Genomic DNA, 12,111 nt, shown 5'->3' on the forward strand with positions numbered 1-12,111 from the left:
AGGTTCTTGAGGGTACAGACCTGCCTTCTTATCATTTTCTCATCAGTAGGCAACACAGTACTTGATATATAATGAGAACTTGGTAAACATTTGTTGAATCAGTAAATAGCAATGATGCTCAGGAGAGTGAGAAGTGACTTTAGATATAAAGACTTACTGGATATAAAATCAGGTATGATGCAAACAACTTAGCACACATCGTCAGACACAGAAGCTGCTCAGTAAACGCTAGTTCTCTTTCCCTTGAATTGCCTTCTAAAAATTGGTTGCAATTACATAGATGAAGGTGAGAAAGGGGGGCTTTACAGATTGAAGAGAGTGTGTCAGTCTTAGCTTGGTAAGGTATTTTGGGAATAAAGGTTGTTTATTAGAAGATTTAGGGTTTAAAGAATGTGTGAGGAGTTGAAGGGGAAATGCCTGAGAGACAGCTGGAGGACTGGGCAACCATCACTCACTACGGCAGACGGAAGCACAGGTGGAGACACTGGAGCACAAGCACTCCAGGAAGCCTGAGCACCCCGCGCGGGAGAACAACAGAGTTTCAGTTTCACTTTCACCTTCCAAATGGTGTTAATGTTCCCCCAAAGGCCAACTGTACCAGCACTCCTGGAAAAGCGCATCCAGGAAAATGTAGTTCGCAGCGCTCAGGAAGTTGTGCTCTGCCACTGGTGCTGGTGGTGGCACTGGTGATACTTGTGTTGCCCAGTTGATAACAGCCTAAAACAGGGAGAAAGGTGCAAAAGAAAAGGATAATAGTGTGCTGAGGTCAGAGGGTAAATATAGGCAGTATAACAGAAAAAAAAATAATTATTCAGAATAGATTAGCCAGGTGAAGCAATTCCAGAGCTTGTGTGGGAAAATGGGAAAAACTTGGACTTTGGACTTGGAATAATTTATTCTTAATCCATACTCTACCATTATCAGCTATAACCCCTGACCAAACACTTAATTTGTCTAAGCCTGAGTTACCTCATGCCGAAAACAGGGCCCAACCCTGCATGCAGGGTTGTCAGGAGGAATAAGTGAGACTGCATGTAAAACTCCAGGGTTTGGCATGCACTAGGCATTCTGTAAAATTAACTACCATGTTATTGTTATAGTTGCTTGGGTCTTTCATGATCCTTTTGAAATTTATTGTGCCTAATATTATTAGCAATGGAATCCTAATGAATGTTTTTTGAACAAAGAAATGAACACATTTCTCTATAATTAATTTTGTCCTTGAGCCTGTTAAATAAGCAAAAAGTGTTTCTCTAGTGTACCATATGTTTCCATGGGTATGTATTATATAAATCTCATTAGATTGCATGTGCATTGAAGGCAGAAGCAAATGCCCCTCTTCTTATATCCTTCTCCAGTGTCTAATGCAATCTGATACTGTGTACACAGTTGATAATTGATGAGTGTTGTTAACAGCACCAACTGTATCAATTTCTGTCTCATATCAGCTGTAATAAGTTTCCCAAGCTGGAAATGAGAAAAAATGGAGAAAGAATAACATTTTCTGTATTTGAAATGAATTGGCCTACTATGAAAAATGGCTAAAACACGACTGGCATGGTGGCTCAAGCCTGTAATCCCAGCACTTTGTGAGGCCGAGGCAGGTGGATCACAAGGTCAGGAGATCGAGACCATCCTAGCCAACATGGTGAAACCCCGTCTCTACTAATACAAAATTTTGCTAAATACAAAAATTTGCTGGGCATGGTGGTGGGCACCTGTAGTCCCAGCTACTCAGGAGGCTGAGGAAGGAGAATCACTTGAACTTGGAAGGTGGAGGCTGCAGTGGGCCGAGATTGCGCCACTGCACTCCAGGCTACGTGACAGAGTGAGACACTGTCTCAAAAAAAAAAGAAAAGAAAAATAGCTAAAACAGGTACAGGTAAGTACAGGTAAAAAATATGAAATGAATCAAAAAGGCAAAACTCGAGTCAACATAAAAATAACTTGTATTCTTTGCTTTTAACCTTAGCTAAATGGGTAGGCTAAAAATTATCACGAGAACATTATTTCAGCTGACCTTGTCATACTGGAAATTGTAAAAGTATCTATGAAAATTTTCATTTTTAGGTCATAGCAGTATATTTTTCATACACTTAAAAAAATCTATACTCTTCGTCTTCTTCTTCTTTTTGTTTCTTGCTCTTGTCACCCAGGCTAAAGTGGAATGGCAATATCTCGGCTCACTGCAACATCTGCCTCCTAGGTTCAAGCAATTCTACTGCCTCAGCCTCCCGAGTAGCTGGAATTACATAATTACATAATTACAGGCACCAGCCACCACGCCTGGCTAAGTTTTTGCATTTTTAGTAGGGACGGGGGTTACACCATGTTGGCCAGGCTGCTCTCGAACTCCTGACCTCAGGTGCTCTGCCTGCCTCAGCCTCCCAAAGTGCTGGGATTACAGGCATGAGCCACCAAGCTCGGCCAAAAATCAACAATCTTATTGTTAAAAGTAAATCTGTAAGACTCAGATAATGATCTGTTTTACAATCAATTGTTTTATCTCTATTGTCTACAAAACTAGATCATTCAGAGGGGTCATATTTGTCTTGACTGTTTGGCATAATTGACCAAATATCCACAGAGACATTTGCTCAGCATTCTAAGTAATTTTCTAATAAAATATGAAGGCATATTTAAAATGGAAAAACCAACAACATCATGATATACAGGTTTAAGACTTTTAATTTTAATGATATGGAAAAAGCTTTTTATGAATAAGGAATTGATTTGTTTGAAAATTGTGCAAAAATGGAGAAAGGAAAAGATGGGAATCTGGAGCTGCTAATCCTAAGAGTGACTAAATCTAAGATTAGTCACTACTACAGTGCACTGCATTAGCCATGGAATTTTTTTTATTCCTTCATCAAGTGTGTAAAGATGGATATATGCCAAAGATTCTGCTTCATTCATTTCCAGTATCTTCAGCCATATTTGACTTACTTTAATCTTGGCACATCGTCATCGAACCAGTAGACTAATAGCTCTTATGGATTTAATTGACTTATTTAGGTGATAGGTCCATCTATATCAGAGCTACAGAAATAAAGAATTCATAGGATTACTTCCCAGCAAAGCAGAAAAGAGGAGATACAACATAAAAACATATATTTTTGAAATGTCCACTGAATCAGATGCATGGCCTAAAAAACCTTAAAAATACTTCTTAATTTTACTTTTAATATTTAGTCACTTTAAAAATCCTGTGTGAATTTAAAAGAAACAGCACATGCAGATCAAAGCTTTCATGGAATCTGCTCTGCACAGCAGGTGATGGATAGAGGGGCCCACTGAGGCAGGTGAGGCTCTCTGCAGTTATAAGAAATGTAATTTGGAAAGCAACAAACATATTCCTCCTCAATAGATCTATTTTCTCCCTTGATCTATGAAGTTTGCAACTCATTGATTACAAACAAAATTTCAATTAAGCTTTGAAGATTGACTGCCATTAACTGCTGAAGAAAATAACATGGTAGATGCAATTATGGGTTCAACTCCTAGTCCACTACTTGTTGAGTGTAGCTCCCAGCACTTTTCAATAAACTTTCTAGGCTGCATACTCAGAGTATGGAAAATACGCCTGGTATAAAATATTTTTTTTGAATGACAATAAGTGAAGAAGCTCCTCATGTGTAAGTTGACTATTGCATTCCTCATGGATTTATTGAGGGAGTTAAAGGAGTTCATGTTTACTACATGTTTTAATCACGGTGTGCCACATAGTTAGCACTTAGTAAATGGTGGTTATTTTCATGATTAGGGTGGTGATCTTCTTCATCCAGGAATTCTCTCAAGTTTTTCTTTAAAAAAACACGATCAAACTAATGTGTTCACCGAATTCGTTTGACAAATTACAAATACTGCTTTACACGGATACCCATTACCAGTTCAGCCATCATCTAAGTACTTACTCTTACATGTAATATTGTCAAATTTACGGAGCGCAGGATTTCTGTTGATATAAAGGCTAATAAAAAGCCTGACAGGTTTCTACCATTTTTCCTAAATGAAAAATTGACCTAAGGGTGTTACTAATTCACCCTATCAACAAAATAAGAAGAGAAATAAAATGGAAGCTTTTGGAACCAGTGGAACTTGAGCTTCACATTCCCAAATTAACAACCCAATAACTATGTATGGCTTACTAAAAAGTCCAGCTCCAAAGAATCCTTGAGACCATTGTTTTCATTTTATGTTAGGATTTGATACTGAAAGATGTGTCATGAGGACGCTGTCTCTCTCTGGTATTATCATGTCCAGCATGCAAGCTGTTCATTCAGCCTTTGTCACCCCTGCCAGGTCTTTGGAAGCCACTGAGAAGTGTGTCTTTTGCCATTGTTTCTCAAATAATCTGATCGGTGTCTTCTTTCAATTTAATTTAACTAATCTTATCAAGAAAATGAAGCAGTAGCAATTTTTTCTTCTCTGATATACCAAAAACTTATTAAGACAAGTTTTGGTGGCAATACATTCTGCTTCCTATTATAGTTATTTGTGAATGACTTAACATTCCTTCATTGTATAACCACATCTTATTATCAAAAAGTGTAGTTCTATACACATGCAAAAATATGTGCAGAGTGTGGTATAGTTTGCTGTATATATATGGTATATATACAGCAAAGGCTCAATAAGGTTTTTTAATTGAATTACCACCTGATGATCTTCAGATTGCACTTCCCCAGAGGATATTTCCCTCTCAGACTCAGTCAGTTCCTTGTTTTGTTATTTCATAACACCCTTTATTTCCTCATAGGTTTTTCATAATGTTAACTAATAATTAATTATAATAATTCACTTAATAACTGTTTAAATAAATTCTTGAAAGAAATACCTGTACCTGTCTTAATGATCACTATTCCTACAGCTAACATAGAACCTGTAAGGCACTTAGGGGATATTTTATAAATGGCTAAGAATGCTTAACCAATTACTTCCTTGTTTCACAGTTACAGAGACTAAATTTTTACTCTACTACACCATAAGATCTACTCGTTTATTCTCTCATATCTCATAACATATTAGAGAATATATCTCATAATATATAAGACCTTTATAGATATGTTTGGCTTACATCCAAAAATAACAAACTTTGGCCTGCATTTTATTCAATGAAATAATCCTCCTCCACTTCTCTGCTGCCTCATAAAGGTGTATTTTAGAGTCAATAAAGCAGCTAACAAATTTTCCAGAGCCCTTGTTTCTGTTTCTTTTCTGTTTTGCTACTCACTCTCTGGTTTCCTGCTCATTAACATATCGACTTGAGATGAAGTTGTTCTGTTAAATTTGTTAGAAGTTTAGACAAGGAAGGGATTTGTAGTTTTAGTAATCTTTGCTATTTCCTACGCTCTGCTCTCTTAGATCATCAAGAATTGAGTATACATTTGGGAGAACAATTCCAAACAAATCTCATGAAATTTTCTAATGACAAACTTAGTTTAAATAAAACAGCTGGTAAATGCAACCATAAGAGATATTTGATTTATTTCATTAGATCAATATTTTTCTGGCTGTTACTGTCCTATATCACAGTTGGAAACCAAAATGTAAAAAACTCTATTTTCTGGTAGGCCAATATTTTACTATAGTAGTGTATAAAGTGGAAATAGCAGGCCGGGCGCGGTGGCTCACGCCTGTAATTGCAGTACTTTGGAAAGCCGAGGTGGGCGGATCGCGAGCTCAGGAGATCAAGACCTTCCTGGCTAACACGGTGAAACCCCGTCTCTACTAAAAAATACAAAAAATTAGCCGGGCGTGGTGACGGGCGCCTGTAGTCCCAGCTGCTCGGGAGGCTGAGGCAGGAGAATGGTGTGAACCGAGGAGGCAGAGCTTGCAGTGAGCCCAGATCCCTCCACTGCACTCCAGCCTTGGAGACAGCAAGACTCTCTCTCAAAAAGAAAATAAAAATAAAAAAGGAAATAGTAAATAATACATTACTCAGAATGCTACCAAAATGTACATACAGCTTATTTATAGAATAAAAATGTGTTCTATTAATTATGTTACCTTAAATGAAATCTTCCCTTCATCCACATGGTAGAACAGGATTTTTTCTCATTTACTGAGAAGAGTGAGAAAGAGAAATGTATCCCCTTGGAGCTGCGTTCCTCCAAAGTGGAGTGTCTTTATCTTCGTTATCTTTCTACATGATGCAAACAATTGGCTTGTCCCTAAGCAATCATGCTGTAATTAGTCAATAATGACAGTAAACAGGGGTCCCACTCTCTCTCCAATAGTTCAGTCCTCCAACAAAATTATTTGCAGAGTTAGTTTAATGGAGTGCTGTCACCAGATTAATGGCCTCACTTTGAAACAGTGTCAACCTCTTGACTGGACATGTTTTTGATAGGTGTCCTGGCACATAGCTACAAGTAAGAAACTATTAGCTTGTAACAATGTTTTATTTCTCTGAAGCCTTCAGATTGTGTACTTTGTTTGCAGAAATACACCAAATCATCAAATTTATGTTTCTTTATTTTACAAAAATAAAAAAATGTGCTTTTTGTTTTGTTTTCATTTTTGAAAGGTGACATAAAAGTGTTCTAAAGGGCTACATAGTTTCATATTCCAGTTGTGAAAGGCAGGGAGAAAAGATCCTATAAAATACTGTATTTATTTCTCCCAAGAAAAAAACAAAACAAACAAACAAAAAACACTTTTCTATCCAGTGAGTGGAGGATAGTTGTGTCTGTGAACACAAGTTGGTTTACAAAGCAAAACAGCTTTTGTTCAAAGACTCACTTCTATACCATTTTTTAAAAAAAAATCTCAAAATACCTGTTGTATTTCACACATTTTTCTTGCATGTCATGCACTTCTGTGTTCTGAAGCAAAGCACAGTAGAATTTATTGTGCTGGAAAAGCTTACTCTCTGAGAGAGACATCTGTTTTAGATATGCATTTTTGGTGTCTAAGCCTTTTAAATCTGGCCAACTTATAATGAAGTGCTCTAGGGACATTAGCAACTAACCCTATTTGGATGAAATCAAATATGAGATTATTCTACATAAAATATTACTTCTTTGTATCTGACAGCTTTAGAGCAATATTCCATAGTAGTAAAATTAGTGAAACTGATCATCTAAAAATGAGTTTGGGGGCACTTTTATTCAGAGAAAGAAATATTGGCAGCAAAAAATATATTTTTTCCTGAATAATCTGATTATTTTACTATTTTATTAAATTGGTAAAATTAAAATAAATCAGTAAAATTAGATACATTAGACAGCTTTACTGAGTACTTACTATGTGGAGGGGGCACTGCTGGGTGTTAAGAAGAGAAGGATGAACAAGATAACATAAGATGCTGGCCTTGAAGGAATTTAGGCAATAGTTGGGGAAACAGAGAGGTGCTCAGGTAATTATCACAATAGACAGTGATAAAAGCTGTAATAAGATTTAAGTACTGGTACTGAGTGCTTAGTGGCAGTACTTAATGGTAGTGGAAGGTAACACCTAATCTATCCTTTGGAGATGCAGGAAAGATTTATGCAAAGATGAAAGGCTCAAATGAGTTAGCTGCTTGCAATAAGTGACAGTGGTGAAAGAGAATTCCAGGCAGAAACAAAAGCAAGAGCAATTTCCTAAGAGACAGAGAGTGTAAGGTGAATTTAAAGAATTGAACTTCATTTAAATAAGCGCCTGAAAAAGCATTATAAGAATTTGGTACATTATCCTGAGAGCAGTTTTGAGCTAAGATAGGATTTTAAGGAGGGGAGTGGGTGACTTAAAAAGATCATTCTGGGTCTAATGTGGAGAATGGATTAGAGATGGACAAGATTGGAGATAGGAAGCCCATTAGGAGGTCATTAAAATAATCCAGGCAGAAGATGGTAAGGCTTGAATTTACGTAATGGAACTGGGGATAAAGGAGGTCAACAGTTCAAGGGATGTTAGCATTTCTCTTTCTCCCTCTTCACCTCCATTTGTGTAATGTGCATTAACCAGTGGTTTTGCTTATATCTGCACTATGACAGAATGCCTGGAGATCTAGATTCCTTAAGATCTTTGATATTACAAAGCGATAATTTGATAGGAATTTTATGAGTAATTGCTGAAACAACTGCTAGGTACTTGAAGAGGAGAATGGACAGGTCATGTATTTGTGGATATGAATGATGCAATCTCAATCTGTCCACAAAAGATAGCACAAAGTGTCAGGCTTCTGAGCCCAAGCTAAGCCATCATATCACCTGTGACCTGCACTTATACATCCAGATGGCCTGAAGCAACTGAAGAATCACAAAAGAAATGAAAATGGCTGGTTCCTGCCTTAACTGATGGCATTACCTTGTGAAATTCCTTCTCCTGGCTCAGAAGCTCCCCCACTGAGCACCTTGTGACCCCCGCCCCTGCCCGCCAGAGAACAACCCCCTTTGACTAATTTTTCACTACCTACCCAAATCCTATAAAACGGCCCCACCACTATCTCCCTTCATTGACTCTCTTTTTGGACTCAGCCCGCCTGCACCCAGGTGATTAAAAAGCTTTATTGCTCACACAAAGCCTGGTTGGTGGTCTCTTCACTCAGACACTCGTGACACAAAGGAGATTCTAGGAAGGAAGACTTGGTCTTGGCCACTTAATTAAGGTAAAAGTTCAAGGACATTGCAGTGTCAGTATTAAGACAGAGGACTAGTGTTATGTGTTGAATTGTATCCCCAAAAAGATGCTGAAATCTTTACTCCCAATACCTGTTAAGTGTGACCTTATTTGGAAAAAGGGTGTTTGATGATTATCAATTTAAGACTAGGTTATTAGGGTAGACTCTGGTCCATTATGTCTGTGTCCATATAGAAAGGAAAAATGTGGACACTGAAACAAATGCGCACAGGAAAAATACCATGTGAATGTTGGAATTATGTTGCCCCAAGCCAGGAAACTACCAGAAACTAGGAGAGAGGTCTCAATCAGATTTTCCCCAGTGCTGTCAGAGAGAGCATGGCCCTGCTGACACCTGATTTTCAATTTCTGACCTCCACAACTGTGATACAAAGCATTTCTGTTGTTTAAGTGACTTTGTGGTATTTTGCTATGGCAGCCCTAGAAACCTAATACAACTGGAGAAAGGAAGACTTCAACTGGACACATGAGAGAATTTGCTAGATTCAGGAGAAGGAGGACATGTTGATATGCCAGTCAACTATTTCCCTATAACTGGACCATACTACCATGTGAGATGCAGCCAAATGTTCAATGGTGTATCTGTCAGTTCGGTGTGACTTTCTCACATTACTTCACTGACTTGTGGGAATAAAAACTATACTAGTTATCTAGCTAGGCCCATGAGTCTGAAGCAGAACATTGATTCCATAGCCCTCCTAACTTTCTAGCCAGTACTCCTGTATTCAACCTATCTCCTTCTTTTATGCCTTATTCTTTTTCTTATCCCTCTTTTTCAACCTAAGCACTGAGATGTCTCTGTTCAACTATATTAACTTTGGGTAATAATATCAATATCCTTCCTCTGTTCTGGGCTCATTCCCTATTTCTCCACATTCTCCAATACCCTGTCTAGTAGGCAGTATTACTTCTATCAGTGAATTGAAACCAGCTGCAAGCAGATTTTGAAGAGTGAAACTAGAATATGAGGCTGTCCTGAAAGCGAATGTCTTTTTTTATTCATGTTTTTAAAATTATTTTATTGAGATATAACGTACACAGAAATGCATATATCTTAAATGTATGGCTTGATAATTTCTACTTATATACATTTTACAGGTGAATTTATATTCCCATGTTACCAAAGCTTAGATGAAGATTATGATTATTTTGTATTATTAGTTTTTTAAAGTTTGCCTCTTCTGGTGAGTGCATAGTGGTGTTTCATTGTGGTTTTAATTTGCACTTATTTGATGACGTGTCCATATCATTTATGTTTGGCTCTTGTAAATAACAAGAATTATTTTATTCCAATAAGACAAATTTTAATAATGAGTTTCGTATATTTATATTTACTGTGATTACAGAAATATTTGGATTTTTTTACCATTTATTTTATACTTTGTGGGTCATTCATAATGAAAAGAAAGCTAGGGTGGCAATATTAGTACTTGTGTGGTGAAGAACTAACTTTACCAAAAGAGAAGTCTGGCCTTTGTCTTGGCTCCAGGAGGTAGCCTCTAAACCCTTTGAATTTTCCAAGTAATTGGAGTGTCTTTGTTATGGTGGGCCTGTTAGAACCCACTTGATAAAGAGTTATGCTGATTAGGTGACTGATGGTTAGCTCCTAGATAGTTTATGCTGAGGAGTTGACTAGGTTGGATTTGGCCATACTTGAAAGATCAACCTTATATCTTTATATCACCCTAACCCCAGTGGAAGCGAGAGCTAACTGGAGATTGAGTCAGTGGACAATGATTCAATCAATTGTGTCTACAGAGTTAGAGTCCGATTTAAAAAAACAAAAACAAAACTCTTAACACTGGAGCTCAGTGAGCTTTCCCTGGTTGGCAATACTCTTGAGTATCGTCGCACTTTGACGCTGAGAAGATGATGAAAACTGTGTTTGGAACTCTCTGAGTCTTCACCCTATGCATCTCTTCTAATTTGGGAATATATATATTATATATGCTATATAATATATATATTAAAACTATAACTTTAAGTATTAGACTTTCTTTTAGTGAGTCCTATGACTTTTTCTCTTGAATTATCAAACCTGAGAGTGGTTGTTGAAACACTCTAATTTGTCACCAACTGGTCAAAAGTAAAAGTGGCCCTGGGGACTCCTGACTCTTAACCTGTGAAGTTTAGCCTACATCGGGTCATATTAAATTATACAGAATTTAAGATGAATGTTATTAAGAATAAAGAGGGACATGATATATTATAAAATAATAAATTTCTTAGGAAAATATAAACAGTTTAGTTAAACAGTCATAAAATATGGAAAGCAAAATCCGCTGAAACAGAAAAAAATAATTTATCACTATAATGGGAGATATTAATGTACTTTTATTAATCAATCAGTTAGGCAGTGAAATAAATTAATAATGATATAGACAGTATGGACAGCATAATTAACAATTAACAAGTTTGATTTATCTATCTATTTAGCACCTAAGAAGTAGAAAATGCACATTTTCAAGCTCACATGAAACATTTTTAAAAAAATGACTGTGTGCTAATCATAATGAAAGTCTCAATAAATTCAAAGACAATGATAATATATACAGCTTACATTAAAAAAAGGAAAACTGTGCCCTTTTGCTGAATGTACACTTTTATCTGTGTTTCTTTTTCAAGTAAGAGGCCTCTGGCACACTAAATAAGATCACTTGAGCAATGGAGTCTCTTTCTAATAAAAGTGATTGTAGGAGCTGTGGAGAGCTAGTGAACCTTGAAATTTTGGCTCCTGCGGTCTGCCAACTTGATATTGGGAGATCACTCTCAGTGTGTGTGTGTGTGTGTGTGTGTGCATCTGTATATGTGTATGCATTTGCATGAAGTTTAGCACTGCTCATTGACTTTACTCTTAACTCCAACTCCTTACTTTGTATCTTTTCTTCGACTATTTCTTGACTTTCTTGGGAGGCTGCTGGCATAGCTGTCTCAGTAATTAATGTTATGGAAAGTCTCATCAAGGATGCTGAACAGAAAAATGAATTCCAATATGCACAAATGTATAATATTAACATTTAGCTCTAGGGTATTGTTCTTAATTGTCTTGCATTATAATTTGTTTCATAACTGCTTCAATTGATCTTACAGTGATTCAAAATATTTTAATTGCAGGATGAAGTCCATTTAAAGATTGAAAAATAAAAAATGATTCCAGGACCATGAGTTCCTTTGTTCTTTGTTTTTGATTTTTAATATTTCAGACTAGTGATTTTGCCTATGCAGTGCTATACTTTACTTTGTGCCAGGGCTCCCCAAACTCTAATGTGAAAACCATTTGCCTAATCATCTTGTTAAAGTGCAGATTCTAAGAGGGTCTGGGAAGAGGACTGAGATTCTGAATTCCTAACGAGCTCCCAGATGTTTCCTGTACCTAAAGTGTGGTCAGCAGACTGCACCTTTGCACATCAAAGCTCTGTATTGTTCTGAACTGTACTATCCTATTCAACATAGTACAATAATTGGACTTGTTCAGATATTTAACCC

Source organism: Pan troglodytes, chromosome 1 (assembly GCF_028858775.2).
Source record: "Pan troglodytes isolate AG18354 chromosome 1, NHGRI_mPanTro3-v2.0_pri, whole genome shotgun sequence".
In the NCBI taxonomy this organism is placed as follows: domain Eukaryota; kingdom Metazoa; phylum Chordata; class Mammalia; order Primates; family Hominidae; genus Pan; species Pan troglodytes.